The sequence below is a fragment of the Artemia sp. Qi Xiang Cuo genome, chromosome 1, assembly GCF_049724085.1.
Source record: "Artemia sp. Qi Xiang Cuo chromosome 1, ASM4972408v1, whole genome shotgun sequence".
Taxonomy (NCBI): Eukaryota; Metazoa; Arthropoda; class Branchiopoda; order Anostraca; family Artemiidae; genus Artemia; species Artemia sp. Qi Xiang Cuo.
In genome coordinates, this window is record NC_142794.1 from 69,382,779 (window position 1) to 69,400,541 (window position 17,763).

Genomic DNA, 17,763 nt, shown 5'->3' on the forward strand with positions numbered 1-17,763 from the left:
AAAGAACCCCTTTTTAAGTCTCTATGACGACCTCTTCTATATGAAGTGCCCTGCATTAAAGAAAAAAATAATAATAAACTGTACATTGTGTCAACAATGGTCTTATATGCCCTCAGGGCATAACTTAAAACCCTTGCCCCGAGGTTTGTGGGGGAGTGTCCTCCTCAAAAAGATATTTTCTATCTGGAAATCAACTACGCCGACCAAAAACACCATCTCAAAATTGTGATTGGATGTGTTAGAGGGAATGATGGGCGTGGGAGGGGGAGGGGCTAGTTGCCCTATAATCACTTTCGACTATTAAAAAGGGCACTAGCCACTCCAATTTCCAATCGTATGAGCCCTTTCTGAAGTTTCTACGATAACTCCTTCTATACGAAGTGCCGGGGTATGGAGAAAAAAAAACACATCGTGCCCCCACTATTCTTTACTTGGGCAGCACTAGCGCGCTGCCTATGATAAATATACGTAACTTACGAATTAACTTACGTAACGTACTCCTATATTCATATATTTTTAATACGTATATTAGGGGGTTCCCCCCTATTTAATACCTCACTCTTTACGCTAAATTTCGAATTTTGTTCCAATTCTTTAAAAATACCCCTTAATCACAAAGGCCATTAATTAGAATAAATAGTTCTTATGAAAGTATTAAAAAAATTTTGGCTTAAAGAGCGAGGTATTGACTAGGGGGCAAACCTAATGGTGTACGTAATAATTTCTGTTCGTTTTAAGTTTTGATGTTGCTCCTCACTTTCAGTTGAAAAACTTTTTTTTATTTAATTTCTGATCATTTTTTAAATAATGCTTGGAAATCTGGCGCCCCCTTCACAGCAGTAGAGATGCCTTATTGAGTCGTGACATGACCACGTGGTTTATGGTTTTCTCAGTGAGAATGAAAAAACAGGAATTTTATCACTTGAAAAAACATGAATTTTGTCACATTTATGGTTGTTTTCATGGATGGTTATGTGTGTTTGTCGATTTATTTGATGTTTTTCTAGGATGTCAACATCAAATTATGGATGTTTTATGGTTTTTGTCAGTGAGAATTTGAAAAACATGGTGACAGGGCCACGTGGTGTATGGTTTTCTCACTGAGAATGAAAAAACATGAATTTTATCACTTGGAAAAACAGGAACATTCTCACTTGGAAAACCATAAACCACGTGGTCCTGTCACGAGTAGCACCTGTGAACTTGATTTACATAAAGTTCGCTGAGAGCGTGCACTTACAACAACAACAACATCAACCTTGGAACACCTGTGCTGTCGACCTCAATTCACCTATCGTGAATCAATAATTCCCCTTAGAAACAACAAATTAATTTCCCCTTTCTTGACAGATCAATCAATCAATGACATCATCTGTCAGACTTTAAAAATTTTCGCCTAGAAATATTTCTCCAGGAATAGATCCAAATCATTAATGTCTTTGCCTCGGGAACAGTTCTACTGGTCGAACTCCAAAGGATATTAATAACCAAAGGACATGGAAACAATTAGGCAAGAAACATCTTAGCGATGAATTGTTTTAGCGCGCGAAAAGGTTTCCTATTAATTTGAAATGCGTTAGCGCAGAGATGCCAATAACAAAGGAACACGCTGAATTTGCGTTTAGGGATTATTTGGGCGAAACCGTTTTAGACAGGTTATGGAACTATTTCGGCGAAACAGATAGAGACATTTTAAAAGAAGATTTTTGAAGAGATTTTAGAAGAGAATTTAATGGTGAAACTCTGTGGTCGTTATAATACACAAGTTTCATTTGAACAGTGTTGTGAGGTCCTCTAACCCAACCCCAAAGGGTTCCAATCCTCCTACCCCAACCCTAAAGGGTTCCAATCCCCCACCACAACCCCGAAGGAAGCCCCCGGTACTCAAAGGTCCCCCAAGCTCCCATAGAGCCCCAGCCCCCCAAACGCCCTCCTCAGACCCTCAAAGGCCCTCCTCTGGTCCTCAAAGGGCCCCCCGGACCCCCAAAGGCCCTCCCCGGGCCCCCAAAGGCCCTCCCCGGTCCCCAAAGGTCCCCCAACCTCCCAAAGAGCCCCAGCCCCCCAAACGCACTCCTCAGACCCTCAAAGGCCCCCCTGGTCCTCAAGGGCCCCCCAGACCCCCAAAGGTCCCCTGGACCCCAAACGCTCTCCTCAGACCCTCAAACGCACCCCTCAGACCCTCAAAGGCCCTCCCTGTGCCCCAAAGGCCCCCCAGACCCCCAAAGGCCCCCCGGACACTCAAAGACCCCCCAAGCTCCCAAAGGGCCACCGGAGCCCCCAAAGGACCACCCAGACCCCCAAAGGTCATCCCCGGGCCCCCCAAAGGCCCATCGAGCTCCCAAAAGACAACCGGGCTCCCAAAGGGCCCCCCGAACCCCCGAAGGCCCATCAGGCTCCCAAAAGACCATTGGGCTCCCAAAGTGCCTCCCAGACCCCCAAGGTCCTACCCGATCCCCAAAGGTCCACCGGGCTCCCAAAGGACCAGTCGATCCTCGAGTGCCCCCATCAGACCCCCAAAGGCCCTCCCTGTGCCCCAAAGGCCCTCCCTGTGCCCCAAAGGCCCTCCCTGTGCCCCAAAGGCCCTCCCTGGCCCCCAAAGGTCCCCCGGACCCCAAACGCTCTCCTCAGACCCTTCAACGCCCTCCTCAGACCCTCAAAGGCCCTCCCCAGGCCCTCAAGGGCCCCCCCGACCCCCCAAGGCCCATCGAGCTCCCAAAGGACCCACGGGGTCCCCAAGGCCCTCCCCCGGTCCCCAAATGTCCCCCCGGCACCCAAAGGCCCACCCGGCGCCCCAAAGGCCCACTCAGACCCCCAAATGCCATCCCCGGACCCCCAAAGCCCATCCCCTGGTCCCCAAAGGTCCCCCCGAGCTCCCAAAGGACCACCGACCTTCAAGGGACCCACAGACCCTCAAAGACTCTCCCCGAGCCCCCGTCTTTCGTTGATGTGTGTTGTCTGAAACCTATGATTTGGGATGTGTAGTTTGCTACTTCGGGCTTTTCTGAGCTAAGGTTTCCTAGTATTTCGTAGGTGAGTGTTGTCTGAAACCTATGATTTGGGATGTGTAGTTTGCTATTTTCGACTTTTCTGAGCTAGGTTTCTTAGCCTTTCATAGGTATGTGTTGTCAGAACATTATGATTTGGGATGTGTAGTTTGCTATTTCAGGCTTTTCTGAGCTAAGGTTTTCTAGTATTTCGTAGGTGAATGTTGTCTGAAACCAATAGTTTGGTATGTTTAATTTTCTATTTCCGACTTTTCATAACCGGATTTATTAGACCTTCGTTGGTGTTTTTTTTCAGAAAAGTATGTTTTGGTTTGTGTTTTTTTATATTTCATTCTTTTATGTTTGGTATTTATTAGTATTTAATTGGTGTGTCGTGTCTGAAACCTATGATTTGGGGTGGATGGATTGCTACTTTTGACTTTTCTGAGCTGGATTTCTTAGCCTTCCATAGGTGTTTGTTGTCTGAAACATATAGTTTGGGATGACTAGTTTGCTATTTTTGACTTTTCTGAGCTAGGTTTCTTAGCCGTTCATAGGTGAGTGTTGTCTGAAACCTATGATTTGGGATATGTAATTTGCTATTTCTGACTTTTCATAACCGGATTTCTTAGTCTTTCGTAGGTGTGTGATGTCTGAAACCTATGATTTGGGGGTGTGTGGGTTGATATTTTTTGACTTTTCTGAGCAGGATTTCATAGCCATTCGTAGGTGTGTGTTGACTGAAACCTATGATTTGGGATGGTTAATTTGCTATTTTTGACTTTTCTAAGCTAGATTTCTTAGACTTTCATAGGTGTGTCCTTTCAGAAAATTATGATTTGGGAAGCACACAAAAACTTACACATGCACACGAAAACATACATGCACACAAAAACTTAAAAGAACACAAAAACTTACACACACACACACACACACACACAAAACTCACACACACACACAAACAAACACACACACACACACACAAACAAACACAAGAACACACAAAAACACACACACACACACACAAAAACTTACACACACACACACACACACAAAACTTAAAAATACAAACACGAAAACTAACACACACACACCAAAACTGACACACACAAAAACTAACACATGCACACGAAAACTAACACACACACACACACGAAAACTAACACACACACACCCCAAAACTAACACACACACACAAAAACAAAACACACACACACACACACACACACACAAAAACTTACACATTCAAACTATAACATACATTAACACAAAAACTTAGATGCACACAAAAAATTACACACACACACACACACAAAACTTACACACACACACACACACACACGAAAACAAACACACACACACTCAAAAACTTACACACACAAACAAAATGACACACACACACACACAAACATGCACAAAAACTAACAAATGAACACAAAAAAAACTCACACACACACACTCCACAACTTACACACACACACACACACATACACAAAAACTTACACATGAACACAAAAACTCACACACACACACTCAGAAAAACTTACAAATACACATACAAAAACACAGACAAAAAACTTACACACACAAAATAATACACACACACACACACACACACACACAAAAATACACACACACACACAACACTATTACACACACAAACAATTACACACACACACACACACACAAACATACACAAACACACAAAAAACAAAAAAAAAAGTACCAAATAATGTAGATACACAAAAATACACACACACACAAACACTTACAGTCCCACGCACAAAAAATTACACACACACACAAACCATATAAACAAATCAAAATAATTATATCACACTATCTAAAACAATATATCACAATCACACAATCTTACACACACACACACACACACACAAAAAATTACACATGCACACTAATACTTACAGACACACAAAAACTAATACACACACACACTAAAACTTACACACACACGTCAATACTTACACACACAAAATCTTAGACACACAAAAACATACACACACACACACACACAAAAAATAACACCCATACTCACAAACTAACACACACACACACAAAAACTAACACACACAAAAACTTACACACACACACACACACACAAACAAACTTACACACACACGCAAACACTTACACACACACAAAAACTTACACACACACACACACAAAAACTTACACACACACACACACACGAAAACTTACGCACACACACAAAACTTACACACACACACACACAAAACTACACACACACAAAAACTTACACACACACACACACACACACACACACACACACACACACACACACACACACACACACACACACACACACACACACACACACACACACAAACACACACACACACACACACACACACACACAGACACACACACACATCTTAGTCCACCAGCCTGAATGGTTGAAATTCACATTAGACGAGGTTACTTGCGCACACACACACACACAGACAGAGAGACGACTAACACACAGGGACAACACACACTAAGAGACGACACACACAGAAAGAAACTGAATTACAATATGAATATGATCAGGAATTGTTTACAAGTCAGGTTGGCCGAGTGGTTAAGGCGCTAGACTCAAGATCTGGTCCCCATACGGGATCGTGGGTTCGAAACCCACACCAGGCAATTTTTTATTATGTAATTTTTTTATTTAATAAAGTCTTGTGATTTCACTAAATAACTTATGTAAAAGGATTTATGCAGAACCTAAATTGTTAGGGTCTTTAATAGATTAAATAAAAAAAAAATAGAAAAATGCAAATGTTCAAATTCTCTTCTGAATTTTCTTAAAGCAGAGAAAAAAGTTAGCTCAATTCTGAACTTTACCAATGAAACTGAATTATAATATGAATATGATCAGGAAATGTTTACAAGTCAGGTTGGCCAAGTGGTTAAGGCGCTAGACTTAGGATCTGGTCCCCATATGGGGTCGTGGGTTCGAGTCCCACACTTGACAATTTTTTTCATATTCTAAATCTATAGAAACAGCCTCTATTTCTGACCTTTTAAGTTTTGATGTTTGTGTTGTCAGTCAAAAGCACTGACCTTGAGAAAAGCGGCACAGTCGGGGTATCCACCCCCAGGATAGGTTAGGTTAGGTTAAGTTAGGTTAGTCTAGGTTTGCCTACGTACGCGCGCGTACGTAGGCTAACCTAGCCTAACCTAACTTAACCTAACCTAACTTAATCTAACCTAACCTAACCTAATCATACACCTAACTTTTTGCCTGTCTCTCACCTAGCCTAAGCTAACCTAAGTGAAGCGTACGTGGCCGGCCACTTAACCGAACCTAACCTAACCTGCTAACCCTAGTTAGGTTAGGTAACCTAACCTAACCTGGGTTAGGTTAAGACCACTTAACCTAACCTAACCTATCGTGGGGTGGATACCCCGACTGTGCCGCTTTTCTCAAGGTCATTGCTTCCTAACTTTTTGCCTGTCTCTCACCTAACCTAAGCTAACCTAAGTGAAGCGTACGTGGCCGGCCACTTAACCGAACCTCACCTAACCTAACCTGCTAACCCTAGTTAGGTTAGGTAACCTAACCTAACCTGGGTTAGGTTAAGACCACTTAACCTAACCTAACCTATCCTGGGGGTGGATACCTCGACTGTGTCGCTTTTCTCAAGGTCATTGCTTTTGACTGACAACACTGACATCAAAACTTAAACGGTCAGAAATAGAGGCTGTTTCCATAGATTTAGAATATGAAAAAAATTGTCAAGTGTGGGACTCGAACCCACGACCCCATATGGGGAACAGATCCTAAGTCTAGCGCCTTAACCACTCGGCCAACCTGACTTGTAAACAAATCCTGATCATATTCATAGTGTAATTCAGTTCCATTGGTGAAGTTCAGAATTGAGCTAACTTTTTTCTCTTCTTTAAGAAAATTCAGAAGAGAATTTGAACATTTGCACTTTTCTAGTTTTTTTTTATTTAATCTATTAAAGACCCTAACAATTTAGGTTCTGCATAAATCCTTTTACAGAAGTTATTTAGTGAAATCAAAAGACATGATGAAATAAAAAAAGTACATAATAAAAAATTGCCAGGTTTGGGTTTCGAACCCACGACCCCTTATGGGGACCAGATCTTTAGTCGAGCGCCTTAACCACTCGGCCAACCTGACTTGTAAACAATTCCTGATCATATTCATATTGTAATTCAGTTTCTTTCTGTGTGTGTTGTCTCTTAGTGTGTGTTGTCCCTGTGTGTTAGTCGTCTCTCTGTGTGTGTGTGCGCACGTAACCTCGTCTAATGTGAATTTCAACCATTCAGGCTGGTGGACTAAGATGTGTGTGTGTGTATGTGTGTGTGTGTGTGTGTGTGTGTGTGTGTGTGTGTGTGTGTGTGTGTGTGTGTGTGTGTGTGTGTGTGTGTGTGTGTGTGTGTGTGTGTGTGTGTGTGTGTGTGTGTGTGTGTGTGTGTGTGTGTGTGTGTGTGTGTGTGTGTGTGTGTGTGTTGTGTGTGTGTGTGTGTGTGTGTGTGTGTGTGTGTGTGTGTGTGTGTGTGTGTGTGTGTGTGCTGTGTGTGTGTGTGTGTGTGTTTGTGTGTGTGTGTGTGTGTGTGCATGTGTTTCTGTGTGTGTGTGTTCTGTGTGTGTGTGTGTGTGTGCATGTGTATGTGTGCTGTGTGCGTGTGTAAGTTTTTTTTTGTGTGTGTGTGTGTGTGTGTGTAGTGTTTGTGTGTGTGTGCTTTATGTGTGTGTGTAAGTTTTGACGTGTGTGTGTAAGTTTTCGTGTGTGTGTGTTTAAGTTTTTGTATGCATGTAAGTTTTCGTCTGCATGTGTTAGTTTTTGTGTGTGTGTGTGTGTGTGTAAGTTTTTGTGTGTGTGTGTATGTTTTGTCGTGTGTGTGTGTCAGTTTTCGTGTGTGTGTGTATAAGTGTTTGTGTGTGTGTGTGTAAGTTTTTGTTTGTGTGTGTAAGTTTTTGTGTGTGTGTGTAAGTTTTTGTGTGTCTAAGCTATTGCGTGTGGATATAAGTTTTTGTGTGTGTGTGTAAGTGTGTTTGTGTTTGTGTGTGTTTGTTTGTGTTTTTTTTTTTGTTTGTGGTTTAGTTTTTTGTGTGTGTTTTTTTATGTTTGTGTTTTTTTGTTTTTGTGTGTTTGTTTGTTTGTGTTTTTTTTTGTTTTGGGGTTTTCGTTTATGTTGTCTTTTTTGTTTGTTGATGTTTTGTGTGTGTGTGTGTGTGTGTGTAATTTTTTGTGTGTGTGTTTGTGAGTGTTTTTGTTTTCTTGTGTAATTTTTTGTGTATTTGTGTGTGTGTGTGTGTAAGTTTTTGTGTGTGTGTAAGTTTTGGAGTGTGTGTGTGTGAGTTTTTTGTGTTCATGTGTAAGTTTTTGTGCATGTGTGTGTGTGTGTGTGTTTGTGTGTGGGTGTGTTTATTTGTTTGCGTGTGTGTGTGTGAGTTTTCGTGGGTTTTTGTGGGTGTGTAAGTTTTGTGTGTGTGTGTGTGTGTGTAATTTTGTTTGTTAATTATATTTTTTGTTTGCTTTTTTTGGTTCTTTTGCATTTTTAAGTTTTTGTGTGTGTGTGTGTGTGTGTGTAAGTTTGTGTGTGTGTGTGTGTGTAATTTTTTGCGTGTGTGTGTAAGTTTTAGTGTGTGTGTGTGTGTAAGTTTTCGTGTGCATGTGTAAGTTTTTGTGTGTGTAAGTTTTGGCGTTTGTGTGTGTAAGTTTTCGTGTGTGTATGTGTAAGTTTTGTGAGTGTGTGTGTGTGTGTCAGTTTTTTTGAGTGTGTTTGTGTGTTTTTTTGTGTTCATGTGTCAGTTTTTGTGTGTGTGTGTGTGTGTTTGTGTGTGTGTGTAAGTTTTTGTGTGTGTGCAAGTTTTGGCGTGTGTGTGTGAGTTTTAGTGTGTTTGTGTGTGTAAGTTTTGTGTGTGTGTGTGTGTGTGTGTAAGTTTTTGTGTGCATTTAAGTTTTTGTGTGCATGTAAGTTTTCGTGTGCATGTGTAAGTTTTTGTGTGCTTCCCAAATCATAATTTTCTGAAAGGACACACCTATGAAAGACTAAGAAATCTAGCTTAGGAAAGTCAAAAATAGCAAATTAACCATCCCAAATCATAGGTTTCAGTCAACACACACCTACGAATGGCTATGAAATCCTGCTCATAAAATTCAAAAAATATCAACCCACACAACCCCAAATCATATGTTTCAGATACCACACACCTATGAAAGACTAAGAAATCCGGTTATGAAAGGTCAAAAATAGCAAATTACATATCCCAAATCATAGGTTTCAGACAACACTCACCTATGAACGGCTAAGAAACCTAGCTGAGAAAAGTCAAAAATAGCAAACTAGTCATCCCAAACTATAGGTTTCAGACAACAAACACCTATGAAAGGCTTAGAAATCCAGCTCAGAAAAGTCAAAAGTAGCAATCCACCCACCCCAAATCATAGGTTTCAGACACTACACACCTATGAAAGACTAAGAAATCCAACTCAGAAAAGCCTGAAATAGCAACCCACACATCCCAAATCATAGGTTTCAGACACCACACACCTACGAAAGACTAAGAAATCCGGTTATGAAAAGTCGGAAATAGCAAATTACACATCCCAAACTATTGGTTTCAGACAACATTCACCTACGAAATACTAGAAAACCTTAGCTCAGAAAAGCCTGAAATAGCAAACTACACATCCCAAATAATATTTTTCTGACAACACATACCTATGAAAGGCTAAGAAACCTAGCTCAGAAAAGTCGAAAATAGCAAACTACTCATCCCAAATCATAGGTTTCAGACAACATTCACCTACGAAATACTAGAAAACCTTAGCTCAGAAAAGCCCGAAATAGTAATTTACATATCCCAAATCATAAGTTTCAGACAGCATTCACCTACGAAATACTAAGAAACCTTAGCTCAGAAAAGTCTGAAATAGCCAACTACTCATCCCAAACTCGAAGTTTCAGACAACACACACCTATGCGTAACTAAGAATCCTAGCTCTGAAAAGTCCAAAAAGCCAACTACACCTCCCAAATCATAATTTTCTGAAAGGACACACATATGATAGGCTAAGAAATCTAGCTCAGAAAAGTCAAAAATAGCAAATTAACCATCCCAAATCATAGGTTTCAGTCAACACACACCTACGAGTGGCTAAGAAATCCAGCTCAGAAAAGTCAAAAAAATAGCAACCCACACATCCCAAATCATAGGTTTCAGACACCACACACCTACGAAAGACTAAGAAATCCGGTTATGAAAAGTCGGAAATAGCAAATTACACATCCCAAATCATAGGTTTCAGACAACACTCACCTATGAACGGCTAAGAAACCTAGCTCAGAAAAGTCAAAAATAGCAAACAAGTCATCCCAAACTATAGGTTTCAGACAACAAACACCTATGAAAGGCTAAGAAATCCAGCTCAGAAAAGTCAAAAGTAGCAATCCACCCACCCCAAATCATAGGTTTCAGACACTACACACCTATGAAAGACTAAGAAATCCAACTCAGAAAAGCCTGAAATAGCAACCCACACATCCCAAATCATAGGTTTCAGACACCACACACCTACGAAAGACTAAGAAATCCAGCTCAGAAAAGTCAAAAGTAGCAATCCACCCATCCCAAATCATAGGTTTCATACAACACACACCTATGAAAGACTAAGAAAACCTTAGCTCAGAAAAGCCTGAATTAGCAAACTACATATCCCAAATCATCGGTTTCAGTCAACACACACCAACGAAAGACTAAGAAACCTAGCTCAGAAAAGTCAAAAATAGCAAACTACACATCCCAAATCATAGGTTTCAGACACTACACACCTATGAAAGACTAAGAAATCCAACTCAGAAAAGCCCGAAATAGTAATTTACATATCCCAAATCATAATTTTCTGACAACGCATACCTATGAAAGGCTAAGAAATCCAGCTCAGAAAAGTCGAAAATAGCAAACTACACATCCCAAATCATAGGTTTCAGACACCACACACCTATGAAAGACTAAGAAATCCAACTCAGAAAATTCAAAAATAGAAAACTAAATATCCCAAATCATAATTTTCACTAAACAAACAACAACTAAATTCAAATAAAACTATCTCAGAAAAGACGTAAATATCAAAATACTCATACAAAACTAATTGTTTCAGACAACATTCACCTAGGAAATACTAGGAAACCTTAGCTCAGAAAAGCCTGAAGTAGCAAACTACACATCCCAAATCATAGGTTTCAGACAACACACATCAACGAAAGACGGGGGCTCGGGGAGAGTCTTTGAGGGTCTGTGGGTCCCTTGAGGGTCAGTGGTCCTTTGGGCGCTCGGGGGGACCTTTGGGGACCGGGGGATGGGCTTTGGGGGGCCGGGGATGGCATTTGGGGGTCTGTGTGGGCCTTTGGGGCGCCGGGGGGGCCTTGGGGGGCCGGGGGGACATTGGGGGCCCGGGGGTGGGCCTTGGGGACCCCGTGGGTCCTTTGGGAGCTCGATGGGCCTTTGGGGGTCTGGGGGGCCCTTGAGGGCCAGGGGAGGGCCTTTGAGGGTCTGAGGAGGGCGTTTAAGGGTCTGTGGAGAGCGTTTGGGGTCCGGGGGACGTTTGGGGGCGGGGGGCGGGCCTTTGGGGCACTGGGCGGGCCTGTGGGGCACAGAGTGGGCGTTGGGGGCACAGGGTGGGCCTTGGGGGGTCGGATGGGGCCACTCGCGGATCGACTGGTCCTTTGGGAGCCCGGTTGACCTTTGGGGATCGGGTAAGGACCTTTGGGGGTCTGGGAGGCACTTTGGGAGCCCAATGGTCTTTTGGGTGCCTGATGGGCGTTCGGGGGTTCGGGGGGCCCTTTGGGAGCCCGGTTGTCTTTTGGAAGCTCGATGGGCCTTTGGGGGGCCCGGGGATGACCTTTGGGGGTCTGGGTGGTCCTTTGGGGGCTCCGGTGGCCCTTTGGGAGCTTGGGGGGTCTTTGAGTGTCCGGGGGGGCCTTTGGGGGTCTGGGGGGCCTTTGGGGCACAGGGAGGGCCTTTGAGGGACTGAGGGGGGCGTTTGAGGGTCTGAGGAGAGCGTTTGGGGTCCAGGGGACCTTTGGGGGTCTGGGGGGCCCTTGAGGACCAGGGGGGGCCTTTGAGGGTCTGAGGAGTGCGTTTGGGGGGCTGGGGCTCTTTGGGAGGTTGGGGGACCTTTGGGGACCGGGGAGGGCCTTTGGGGGCCCGGGGAGGGCCTTTGGGGGTCCGGGGGCCCGTTGAGGACCAGAGGAGGGCCTTTGAGGGTCTGAGGAGGGCGTTTGGGGGGCTGGGGCTCTATGGGAGCTTGGGGGACCTTTGAGTACCGGGGGCTTCCTTCGGGGTTGTGGTGGGGGATTGGAACCCTTTGGGGTTGGGGTAGGAGGATTGGAACCCTTTGGGGTTGGGTTAGAGGACCTCACAACACTCTTCAAGTGAAACTTGTGTATTATAACGACCACAGAGTTTCACTATTAAATTCTCTTCTAAAATTTCTTCAAAAATCTTCTTTTAAAATGTCTCTATCTGTTTTGCCGAAATAGTTCCATAACCTGTCTAAAACGGTTTCGCCCAAATAATCCCTAAATGTAAATTCAGCGTGTTCCTTTGTTATTGGCATCTCTGCGCTAACGCATTTCAAATTAATATGAAACCTTTTCGCGCGCTAAAACAATTCATCGCTAAGATGTTTCTTGCCTAATTGTTTCCATGTCCTTTGGTTATTAATATCCTTTGGAGTTCGACCAGTAGAACTGTTCCCGAGGCAAAGACATTAATGATTTGGATCTATTCCTGGAGAAATGTTTCTAGGCGAAAATTTTTAAAGTCTGACAGATGATGTCATTGATTGATTGATCTGTCAAGAAAGGGGAAATTAATTTGTTGTTTCTAAGGGGAATTATTGATTCACTATAGGTGAATTGAGGTCGACAGCACAGGTGTTCCAAGGTTGATGTTGTTGTTGTTGTAAGTGCACGCTCTCAGCGAACTTTATGTAAATCAAGTTCACAGGTGCTACTCGTGACAGGACCACGTGGTTTATGGTTTTCCAAGTGAGAAAGTTCCTGTTTTTCCAAGTGAGAAAATTCTTGTTTTTTCATTCTCAGTGAGAAAACCATAAACCACGTGGTCCTGTCACCATGTTTTTCAAATTCTCACTCACAAAAACCATAAAACATCCATAATTTGATGTTGACATCCGAGAAAAACATCAAATAAATCGAACAACACACATATCCATCCATGAAAACAACCATAAATGTGACAAAATTCATGGTTTTTCAAGTGAGAAAATTCCTGTTTTTTCATTCTGACTGAGAAAACCATAAACCACGTGGTCCTGTCACGAGTCAATAAGGCCTCTCTACTCACAGCAATGTCCTTTCCCCCATGAAAACTTCCTCCATGGCAAGATCCTCCCACATAACCCCCGACCCCCTCCCCACTACCAGAAAAATCCCCCTGAAAACGCCTGTATACTTCCCAATAACAAATACTATGTGTAAACATTGGGTAAAGTTAATAACTTTCAGCCCTCCCCCCGGGGACTTTGGGGGATTAAGTTATCCTAAAAGACATAGTTATTATATTTTCGACCATGCTGAACAAAATGGCTATCTCAAAATTTTGATCGGGTAAGTTTGGGGAAAAAATGAGCGTGGGAGGGGGCATAGTTGCCCTCCATTTTTGTGTCACTTAAAAAGGTCACTAGAACTTTTAATTTCTGTTCGAATGAGCCTTCCCACGATATTTTAGGACCACTGGGTCGATACGATCACCCCTGGATAAAAAAAAATAAATAAACACGCATCCGTGATCTTTCTTCTGGCAAAAAATACAAAATTCCACATTTTTGCAGATAGGAGCTTGAAACCTCTACAGTAGGGTTCTCTGATACGCTGAATCTCATGGTGTGATTTTCATTAAGGTTCTATATTTTTTAGAGGGTGTTTCCCCCTTTTTTCGGAAATTAGACAAATTTTCTCAGGTGCGTAACTTTTGATGGGTAGGACTAAACTTGATGTAGCCTAACTTATGTATTTGAAATCAGCATTAATATTTGATTCTTTTGATGTATCTATTAGTATCAAAATTCCGTTTGTTTAGTGTTTCGGTTACTATTGAGCCGGGTCGCTCCTTACTTACAGTTCGTTACCACAAACTGTTTGATATTATTCACTATTGGTATTTTAGCTGGCGAGACCAAAATGCTACCTGATAAATCAATCCAATATTTCTGTATGCTGTTCAATTACTTCGCGGCTATTAAAAAGATATTTAATTTTACGCTTTTGTTTTTAAGATAATTTTAATTGTATACTAAAAGCTACAGATATCGCAACTGATGTAAGATTTTTAAAACCATTATAGATTAGTTTTTTGTCGTGAGGTTTCATACTGCCTTTTGACTCCCAAATCAATATTCCTGTTTTTTTATACTTGACTTTTGTGTTTTCAGTAAAGTGCTAGCTTTCTATAATCCTAAAAGCATAGGGAAACATAATTAGTTGGTTTATTTGTGCTAATTTTATTGATATATATATATATATATATATATATATATATATATATATATATATATATATATATATATATATATATATATATATATATATATATTATTTGATAGGTTGTGAAGTCATCATTTTTGTCCGTTTTAAGGTTCAACTTCGCTGTTTAAATTAATTGCATAGCAGATGTAGTCTAGCTCAGGAAATGCATTATTCTGAGTAGATTATCATAGCTGAAGGAACAACTGACAGGCACGTCAAGAAACGTGGCTTTTCCCCATTTAGATTTTGGACAATCCCTTGGTACTTTCGTATTAGCCAGCACACACTCAAGAAGTTTGCACAATTGAATCAGCGAAAGCCCGGCTTACCATTCTCTATTCAGAGACAATAAGCTTAGGCTCAACAGTGGCGGATCTAGAGGGGCACGAGGGGGGGGCGCGCCCCCTAACGTAGTCTAAAGTTGTGTGATTTACTAAATTAACTCAAGTTTGTGTTAATTAAGCTCGCTGCTAACGAAAGTTTATCGTATCAACCTATTTGCCCCCCTCCCCCTAAAAATCCTGGATCCGCCCTTGTAGCTCACTGAAATAAACTACAATGTATCTATATTTTAATTTGATAATTAATGTATAGAGTTGGTATTTTGGTTAGGTTAGGTTGGGTTAGGTATTTAATATAATGGGTTCTGGTCGGCCCCCTTTGCATAATTCTCTGCTGTAGTTTCCATAATTTTATTACTAAAATATTATATTTTCATCATATTTTGGTATATTTCATTAGGATTGACCTAACTTCACTTTTCGAGTGTGTGCTGGCTACTACGGAAATACCAGTTTTTTTTTTGTTTCTGGAAAATAACATTTTAGGTACTTTCAATGAAAAAAAAACAACACTAAAACAACAAAATCCCCCCCTCCTATATTTTCGTGGATTGAAACCCCCTGATGGCTGAGAATCACTAGGAAATTCATTGTCGTGCAAGGGCTCATTATGTTTGTTTCTGGTCTAGAAAGCTAGCAAAAAATCTTGAGGATCTCACGAAAGGTAGGGAAAGCACGAACGAAGGATTTTTCGATAGCATGTCCGCACAAGGTGGTCCAAGTTTTCATAGGCTATAGACCATTCGAATGATTGGAAAAATTATACTAATTGGTGATTGTATAATCACCATGAGAGATTGATGGCTCAGTTCAAATGGAAGATACTATTTTACTCTTCGCCCACACTTCCTTCTTTACAATGACACATAAAAAAAAAACTCATTCGTCAAATGTCAAATAAGACCCTGACAATAAATTTGTCAAGGAAAAACTATTAATTAGTTCGATTTAAAATACGACATTTCGATCAAATCCTGGACTGTAAGTTCGTGAAAAATAAGCTAAAGCCAAAATGAATTAAGTGAAGCGAAACAGAGAAAACCCCACCCCGTGTAAGCTCACTAAGCTGTGAAAAGGATCTTAATTTGTGACACTTGACTAATTAAAGTGTAAGCAAAACACGAAATCGAAGGACTAATTATTTTGTATTCTTGATGGCAAATAATCACGATAATCTCTTCCTAAAAAGGATCGGAATTGAAATTGAGCGGAAACTTGAAAGAGGAAGGCTTTATAAATTCAAATTTCCTTTCAAATCTATATAAACTCAAAGAAAAGGATGGATAATTTTTAATATGAAAATGAAGGATGTGCATCAATTAAAAATTTTTATTCAAAATCACTAACAAAATTGTGACATAGAATAAGGTATTGTTTGTGGTGTCATATGATACAGGACATATTTTATTCGCATCCACTTTTTTGAATGTTTTTATTTTTATGTAGGCCTATTGTAGTTTTATAATGTTGGTTATTTTTTCAAAACTATATTTTTCTATAATTTAGTTTTTTATTATTATCTTAGTCTTAATACATACCAAATAATGTTCATTAAATTATTTCCCAAGAGCAGTTGCGTTTACCACGCAGTTGTTTCTGGTTGCAGTATTGTTTTTTATATGAAAAGCCAATTATTTTGCTGGTGTGTGTACCGACACAATGTGGGAATTAAATGATTATATTACTTGGGACCAGTTTAAAACATCAACGAAATGTAGCATTAAAAAGCTGAGGGATAAACCTAATTTTGGTAGTTGTTTTCTCTAAATAATTTTAATGTTTCGAGACTTAACCTATGAAGTTAAGGAGCTTTGCAGACTATGAACGCATCTAAAAAAAAAAATGATAAACATCAACAACAAGAAGAACAATAGGGAATTGTTCCCTATTGATGGAAAGGTAGTGTGGTCTTCATCGCTATTTACTGAAAAATGATAGTTTTCCCACCATGTATACCTGCTACATTCCAAAGGTTCCCTTTAGAATCAATTAAATAAAAAAAACAAGTTTTTTTTTTATTATTATCTTAGTCTTAATACATACCAAATAATGTTCATTAAATTATTTCCCAAGAGCAGTTGCGTTTACCACGCAGTTGTGAATGTAAGGAGCGACATTAAAACTTAAAACGAACAGAAATTATTCCTAATATGAAAGGGGATGTCACCCCTCAACGCCTCGCTCTTTACGCTAAAGTTTTTCTTTGTTTAAGAAAAAATAAAAGTTGTGAGAAAGTCAAACTTTAGCGAAAAGAGCGAGGCGTTGAGGAGGGGACAACCGATTTCATATCAGAATAATTTCTGTTTGTTTTAAGTTTTAATGTCGCTCTTTACTTTCAGTTAAAAAAACCTGCTTTTTCTTTTAATTTTTGAACGTTTTTGAATAAATGTAGGTTTTGATCTTGGCTCACCGTACATGAATAATTAAAACTAAATTTTCGTATTAATTTACTTTTATTTGGTTAAATGGCTTTCTCGAAACTTGTTTAATTTTATTTACGAACGTTTTTATTAGTAATAAATATACGTAACTTACGAATTAACTTACGTAACGAACTTCTATATTCATATATTTTAATACGTATATTAGGGGGTTCGCCCAATAGTCAATACCTTGCTCTTTAATCGAAAGTTCGAATTTTGTTCCAATTCTTTAAAAATAACCGCTTAATCACAAAGGCCGTTAATTAGAATAAATAGCTCTTATTATTATTATTATTTATTGAATAACCCGTCATACAAAAAAGGAAAAGACGGAGCAATAAGCAAAACAAAAAAAAGCAATACACATAAACTTAGTTATACATGTGGTTTGTAGTGACGAACGCTGGAGCTAAGATCTAAATCAGCACTTAGAACAAATTACACAAAACGAGAAAGAAA

At 40.4% G+C, this 17,763-nt stretch overlaps 1 protein-coding gene and 1 non-coding gene across 3 annotated transcripts in view; one reads left to right on the forward strand and one right to left on the reverse strand.

Moving 5' to 3' along the window:
* Window positions 1–17,763, forward strand: part of mol (dual oxidase maturation factor 1 mol) — a 94,223-nt gene that overhangs the window by 27,826 nt on the left and 48,634 nt on the right. The gene's annotated exons all lie outside the window — the stretch shown is intronic.
* On the reverse strand, window positions 7,076–7,158 carry TRNAF-AAA (transfer RNA phenylalanine (anticodon AAA)). The gene has a single exon. It is a non-coding gene; the product is annotated as a tRNA-Phe (tRNA).